The following is an 8,360-nucleotide window of genomic DNA, read 5'->3' on the forward strand; positions in this document are numbered from 1 at the left end:
CACCTATACAAAACCAAGAAATCCTGGTGGCACAGTGGTTAAGTGCTATGGCTGCTAACCAAAAGGTTGGCAGTTTGATTCCACCAGGCGCTCCTTGGAAACTCCATGGGGCAGTCTTACTCTTTCCTATAAGGTCACTATGAGTAGGAATCAACTTGACTGCAATGGGTTTTATACAAAACCAACAGTCAACATCATTCTAAACGAAGAGAGGCTGAAAACATTCCCCTTGAGAACAGGACAAGATAAGGATGTCCTTTATCATCACTCCTAGTTAACATTATGCTGGAAGTCCCAACTAGAGCAATAAGGCAATAAAAAAAATAAAGGACATCTAAATTGGTAAGGAAGAAGTAAAACTGTTCTATTTGTGGATGATATGATACTATACATAGAAAATCCAAAAAAACTCCACAAGTAAACCACTGAAAATAATAGAAAGATTCAGCAGAGTAGACGGATACAAGGTAAACATACAAAAGTCGGTTGGATTCCTATACACCAATAAAAAGGATGACAAAAAGGAAATCAGAAAAACAATACTACTTATAATAGCCCCTAAAAAATAAAATACTTAGGAATAAATCTTACCAGGGACGTAAAAGACCTATACAAAGAAACTACAGAACACTACTGCAAGAAACCAAAAGAGACCTACAGAAATGGAAAAAAAAACACATGCTCATGGATAGGTAGACTCAACATTGAGAAAATGTAAATTCTACCCAATGCAATCTACAGATACAATGCAATCTGTATCCAAAACCAACAGCATTGTTTAAAGAAATGGAAAAACTAATATTTAACTTTATATGTAAAGGGAAGAGACCCTAGGTAAGTAAAGCACTATTGAAGAAGAATAAAGTAGGAGGACTCACACTACCAGAGCTCAGAACCTACTGTACAGCTACATAGTCAAAACAACCTGGTACTGGTACTACGATAGATACGTTGACCAAAGGAACAGATTTGAGAACCCAGATGTAAATCAATCCACCTATGGTCACATCATCTTCAACAAGGGCCCAAAGTCCATCAAATGAGGAAAAGATGGTCTTTTTAACAAATGGTGATGGCAAAACTGGATGCCCATCTGCAAAAAAAAAAAAAAAAATGAAACAGGATCCATATCTCACCCCATACGCAAACACTAATTCAAAATGGATCAAAGACCTAAATATAAAAACAAAAACTATAAAGATCATAGAAGAAAAAATAGGATCAATGCTAGAGGCCCTAATACACACCATTAACAGGATACAACCGATAACTAACAATATACAAACCCAGAAGATAAGCTAGATAACTGGAATCTTCTAAAACTTAAATGCTTATGCTCCTCAAAAGACTTCACCAGAAGAGTAGCGTCTGGGGTCTTAAAAGCCTCTGAGCAGTCATCTAACATACTCTACTGGTCTCATGCCTTTGGGAGCAAGGGAGAATGAAGAGAAAAAGATACAAGGAAAAGACTAATCGACCACAGCTACCACGCCCTCCACCAGACTGAGTCCAGTACAGCAAGATGGTGCCCGGCTACCACCACTGACTGCTCTACGGGGATCACAGTAGAGGGTCCTGGACCGAGCTGGAAAAAGATGTAGAACAAAATTCTAACTCATAAAAAAGACCAGATTTACTGGCCTGACAGACTGGAGAAACCCCGAGAGTATAGCCCCTTGACACCTTTTTAGGTCAGTGGTGAAGTCACTCCCGAAGTTTACTGTACAGCTGGGGATTGGACAGCCTCATAAAACAAAGTGGGACTAATGAGTCACAGCAGTCCAGGGAGAAGCACTAGAAGGCAGGAGGGGACAGGAAAGCTGGTGATAGGGAACCCAAGGTTGAGGAGGGACAGTGTTGACATGTCATGGGTTTGTTAACCATTGTCATAGTGCAATATGCATACTAACTGATTAATGAGAATCTATTTGTTCTGTGAACCTTCATCTAAAGTACAAACAAAAAAAGAATTATCTATGTGAGATCAAATTGACAACAGCAACTCAAAAGGTTTGATGGGAAGCCTAGGAGGCGGTGAGTTGAAGATAATGGTGATGGAATAATTTGGAAAAGGTTAGTGAGAATAGCAGCACAACTGGAAGAATGTAATCAATGTCACTGAATTGTACATGTAGAAACTTTTGAAATGGTATGACTTTGGCTACGTATATTCCCCTCCCCCCCCGAAAAAAGGTTCCTCCAAGGTCGAGAAGAGAGAGTGTTGACATGTAGTGAGGTTGTTACCCAATGTCATAAAACAATATGTGTACTGACTATTTAATCAGAAACTATTTGTTCTGTAAACCTTCATCTAAAGTACAATAAAAAAAATTTAAAACAAACAAACAAAAAGACTTCACCAAAAGAGTAAAAAGACACTCTACAGACTGGGAAAAAAAACTTTGGCTATGACAAATCTGACAAAGGTGTAATTTGAAAATCTACTGGAAGATCTAACACCTCTACAACAAAAAGACAAATAATCTAATTAAAAAATGACCAAAGGAAATGAACAGACACTTCACCAAAAAAGACAATCAGGCGCCTAACAGACACATGAGAAAATGCTCGCAATCACTAGTCATTGGAGAAATGCAAATCAAAACCACAAAGAGATACCGTCTCACCCGGGCATTACCGGCACAAAAGAAAAAAACAGAAAATAACAAGTGTTGGAGAGGCTGCAGGGAGATTGGAACTCTTATGCACTGCTGGTGGAAATGCAAAATAGCACAACCAGTTTGGAAAAAGATATGGTGCTTCCTTTGAAAGCTAGAAATAGAAATATCACATGATCCAGCAATCACACTCGTAGGAATATGTCCTAGAGAAATAAGAGCCATCACTTGAATAGACATATGCACACCAGTCTTCACTGTAGCATAGTTCACAATAGCAAAAAGATGGAAACAACCTAGATGCCCATGAACAGATGAATGGATAAACAAACTATGGTACATACACACAATGGAGTATTAAGCAACGAAAACGAACAATTATGAATTTGCAAAGCATCTCACAACATAGATTAATCTGAAGGGCTTTATGCTGAGTGAAATAAGTCGATCACAAAAGGACAAATATTGTAGGAGACCTCCACTATGAAAATGTTTACACACAAAAAAAATAACAATCTTTGATGGTTACAAGAGAGGGTAGGGATGTGGATGGAAAAACACTAATAGACAATAGATAAGTGGTAACTTTGGTGAAGGGTAAGATAGTACACAATACTGAGGAAGCCAGCACAACTTGTCCAAGGCAAGGTTATGGAAGCTCCACAGACACATCTAAACTCCCTGAGGGAGCGAATTATTGTGCTGAGGGCTGTGGAGACTATGGTCTCTGGGAACATCTAGCTCAATTGGCATAACATAGTTTATAAAGAAAATGTTCTACATTCTACTTTGGTGAATAGCATCTGGGGTCTTAAATCCTTGTAAATGGCCATCTACGATACTCCACTGGTCTTACCCCATCTGGAGCCAGGGAGAATGAAGAAAACCAAAGACACAAGGGAAAGATTAGTCCAGAGGACTAATGGACCACAAGTATCACAGCCTCCATCAGACTGAGTCTAGTACAACTAGATGATGCCCGGCTACCACCACTGACTGCTCTGACAAGGATCATAAAAGAGGGTCCCGGACAGAGCTGGAGAAAAATGTAGAACAAAATTCTAACTCACAAAAAAAGACCAGGCTTACTGGTCTGACAGAGACTAAAGAAACCCAGAAAGTATGGCCCCCGGACACCCTTTTTGCTCAGTAATGATGTCACTCCTGAGGTTCAACCTTCAGCCAAAGATTAGACAGGCCCATAAAAGAAAAAGAGACTTAAGGGGGGACACCAGCCCAGGGACAATGACTAGAAAGCATGAGAGGACAGGAAAGCTGGTAATAGGGAACCCAAGGTTGAGAAGGGAGAGTGTTGACATGTTGTGGGGTTGGTAACCAATGTCACAAAACAATATGTGTACTAATTGTTTAATGAGAAGCTAGTTTACTCCGTAAACATTCATCTAAAGTAGAATAATAAAAAAGTGACTACTTTGAAAACAGACTTCTCAGTCTGTAAATGATCTAGTGACATATAAATATCATGTTATTCTATATAGCACTTAAATATGTATTCAGTTAATATGTGAAAGAAGTATCACTTTAATTAGGAGACTAGAATCTGGAGATTACAAAGAAGTAGATGCTTTCCAAATTAGGTACAATTATTTGTCTTCATGTGCAGAAATAATAAGAAAGACAAAACAGCAGAAAGAGTTCAGACCTGTGGTATTTTTCGGCTTGGACTTTTTTTTTTTTTTTTTTAGCGGTTTGATTAGTACAGGTAATCAACATAAACCTTTTTGTCAGCCTTAAAGTACATCATAGGTTCAACCTAGAAACTGTAAAACAAAAACAGAAAAAAAAAATCGCTATGGGCTATAGCCTAACTCTGACTTGAACCCAAGTCTCTTGTATTAATACTATGAAAAATATGCTAAAAGGAAGAAATATAAAGAGGGAAGGAGGTTTATATTCTGCACTGAGTCTCTGTTAAGAACTGGCATTCATACACATAGAAATTTTATGAAATGATTGAGATTGAGGGCAGTGTATTTTACTTAGGATGGTAGTAAACGTCATATGTGAAAAATTGCTTTCCAATTTCTTGCATAGCATTGTGTGACATTTTTCATTCATGTGGACTGGAGTTCTTCATAAAGAGTTAAGAAAGTATCAGACCACTAAAAGTGTAAAGTAGTCAATTCTTTAATACAATATTTCAGAATTTCTTACCCTTAAAAAGATGTTGGAGCCACTCAAATGTGAAAGTTATATTAAATTAAAGATCCCAGAAGTAGTATTCTTTGCAGAGAGACTTGGGTTATACTTGCATGGCTTTAAAGTCCACAGTCAGCCCTTGGCAAAATGGTGAAATGGGGAAAATTTCACTTCAGCACCCTGCTTCTTCCCTCTTCTGCACACCTCTTCTCCCTTTTCATTCACAGGCTTGCAATCACCTAATCTTTTTTTCTTCTATATTCCACCCAACTTCCCAAGGTCCTTTCACTGAGATAGTCCACTGGGTCCAGAACACCCATCCTGCATTGAACTTTTCCTCTCCTCTTTAGGCTTCTCTTGTCCTCAAAATAACATTCTCCTTGTCCCATTCTCTCAGGTCTACATTCTACATAGGAAACTGAGAAACTAAATTTAGCTAAAATTTTCATAGAAGAGAATTAGTTAGTTTTGTCCTTTTCAGAGAAAGGTTACTCTAACAGCTGTCCTTGGAGGAGTGAATTAAGTAGGGATTTCAAGTACAGAATCAGGGTCAACATTAGGCATAAGTTTAGCAGATAGTACCTTTCCTTGTGCTCTCAATGTCTTGCCATTAAAGAGTGCCAATATTCAATCCACTATAAAGTCAATCCTGTGAAACAGAGAAGAATTAAACTTTTTAAAATAAAATAATATCAATGATGCTGATGAACAATAAAGGTATGTAATTAGTAAAATATCAGATAGATAACTGATTTAAGTGTCAATGTTTTCTTTGTATCTCTTCTGTGAAATCCACACAGCCAAGGTATTAATTTATTCAAAATAAGTTGGTTGAATTGATCCTCTAATGACTTACACAGTAGGAATATAAAAGATTCAAAAAAGTAAAGCAAAAAAGTCAGGTACCTAATTGACATACTTTATTATTATTATCCTAGTTAGCACCTTACTTAAATAAAGTATCTTAATCATAGTTTCATACTATTTGTCTCAAATATCTGCCCCAATACATTTATAATACAAAGCATAACTCTTTTCTAAATAGGGGAGCAAAGTAATTCATCTTAAAATATATGGACAGCAAGAGCAATCTATAGACACTAGTAATAACGATTATTATTGGCAGCTTTTAAATAATATCTCCATAGTTTGAGTACCTCAATTAAAATAATTCTTACCTAATAAACATGGGACCAATGTTAATAGTCACAGTACTAAGTTTGAATATGCCAAAACCACAATGATCACATAAACTTAATAAATCAATAAAGAGATTTCAACATAAAAAAGGATCGCCGGACTTCTGGCAAAATGGCGCTCTAGACAGAAGCACCACGCTGTCCCTCTACAGCAAAGATCCAAAAAACTAAGCTGAACAGAGAAAACAGCAATCCTGAAACCCTAAAACATCAAATGAAGAGAGAAAGAACTCAGCCAAGCACCAAATGAGTGAGAAAACTGACAGAGAACGGAGAGCGAGGAGAGATTCATGCAGAGGTCCCCTATCAGCTAACGCAGCGTGGATCCACCATCTTGGACTCCTATCGGAGACCACCAAACAGGGGGTACGAGAAAGCAGCTTCACAGAGCTTCCAGCGGGAGACAAAACAACCGGAAAATTGCAATATACGCTTTCCCACCCCCCACCCTTCTTCACCCCCACTCGGCCTCCTCTGCTTCCCACGGCCACAATTTCTTGTCTGGGAAGCACCGAATGCTTGGATTCCACCCACCTGAAAGGGCCGGCTCTGTGAGTGCCATATGTTGGCTGCTGGTGTTGCTTTTTTCTGCTTCTTTTCATTTCTTCCCTACCTCTCACCACCTCCCCCTCCTTTCGCTCAAATATCTGGCTCTGTGCACCATCTTTGCTTCTTCCTGAGGGGCTGCGGAGCTCCGGAATTTGTGATATACGCTTTCCCACCCCCTACCCTTCTTTTCCCGCACTCGGCCTCCTCTGCTTCCCGCGGACACAGTCTCTTGGCCGGGAAACATTGGCTGCTTGGATTCCACCAGCCTGCACTAGCTGGCTCTCTGAGTGCCATTTGTTGGCTGCTGGTGTTGCTTTTTTTCGGCTTCTTTTGATTTCATCCTTTCCTTTCACCACCTCCCCCTCCTTTCACTCAAATACCTAGCTCCGTGGGGCATCTTTGCTTCTTCCTGAGGGGCTATGGAACTCCGTTCGAGTGTGGAGCTGCTTCCCGGTCTGGGCTGCTGCAATGGTGGGGTTCTGGGGCTTTTGTTCTTTTGTTCGTTTGAATTGTTTGTTTTTCTATTCCTTTTCTTGAGTTGGGAGCCCGTTCTGGCCAGGTGGTGCTGCATGGCTTGGAAACTACCTCTTCGGCTTGCACAGACATGCAGAGGGATCACTGAGGGCATTTCTTTTTTCATTTTTTTTTTCTGTTTTTTTGGGGAGCTTTTCTTGCTCTTTTTTTTTAATTCTTTTCCCTCTTTTTTTCCTTTCTGTCTTTCTTCGTTACTCAGTTTCTCATCTTTCTATATCTTTATTCTCTTTCTGTTCCCTGAACACCTGGCATTGTATACCTACCTCTATGCCTTCTAACCAGGCTGGACTGCAAAACCTGAGAACAACTTCCCCAGACCCCATAGCTGCACTGGTGGGATCCCTGGGAACTTTGCTGTTCTTTAAACTTTCCGAATTTTATTTATTCATTCTTTTAATTTCTTTTCTTTGCTTCCTCTTTCCCTTTTTGTTTCATAGTCTCTCATCTCTCCACTCCAATGGCAAGCTCCCCTAGCATTCTTTTTTGTTTGTTTCTATGTTTCTTGCTCCTGTCCCTCTTTCCTCTCTCCCTTAACCATCTTAGCTCCACACATAACAATCTCCCTGCTACATCCTACCTACATGCACTGTGAGCTTAACATCACACCACCAAGCAGCACAGGCACAGCCTACTAGAACCTGCCATACACTGATTACCCACCCGCCCTGGTGGCTTTAGTAAGTACTACAAACAAGCAGTCCCAGTAACTCCTCTTCAGGTAGACCTGCCCTGCCATAATGTATCTGAGTGACTGACCCAACCAATTGGAGAAGGAGGCGAAAATAATTGTGCCCACAGATGAGCAAACAACAAAGAACACACAGCCTGCCTGCTCAGACATAGACAAATTTAACAAAAAAGGGACTAAACAAATCTACAATAAATAAACAAGAAAAATAACTACTGAATGCTGGGAAGATAGCAGACAATATCAAAACATTTACAAAAACAGGACAGGATGGTTCCACTAGGCGTCCAAAATAAAACACCAGATGACTTTCCAGTGGAAGAAAAGGCACTAGAACGACCTGATAGGGAATTCAAATCTCTAATACTCAGAATTCTCCAAGAACTGAGGCAAAAAGCAGACAAAAATGAGAAAAAAGAAGACAAATTCATGGAAAATACAGACAAAAAATTGGAAGACTTCAGGAAAATAATGCAGGAACAAAATAAATTCACAATTAGGAATTATACAAAGACAAAAATTAGAAATCCAAAAGATAAACAACAAGATTTCAGAAATGGACAGTGTCATAGAAGGGCTGAGAAGCAGATTTGAAATGGTGGAAGACAGGAT

The sequence above is a fragment of the Trichechus manatus genome, unplaced genomic scaffold (assembly GCF_000243295.1).
Source record: "Trichechus manatus latirostris isolate Lorelei unplaced genomic scaffold, TriManLat1.0 scaffold00224, whole genome shotgun sequence".
NCBI classification, from domain to species: Eukaryota; Metazoa; Chordata; class Mammalia; order Sirenia; family Trichechidae; genus Trichechus; species Trichechus manatus.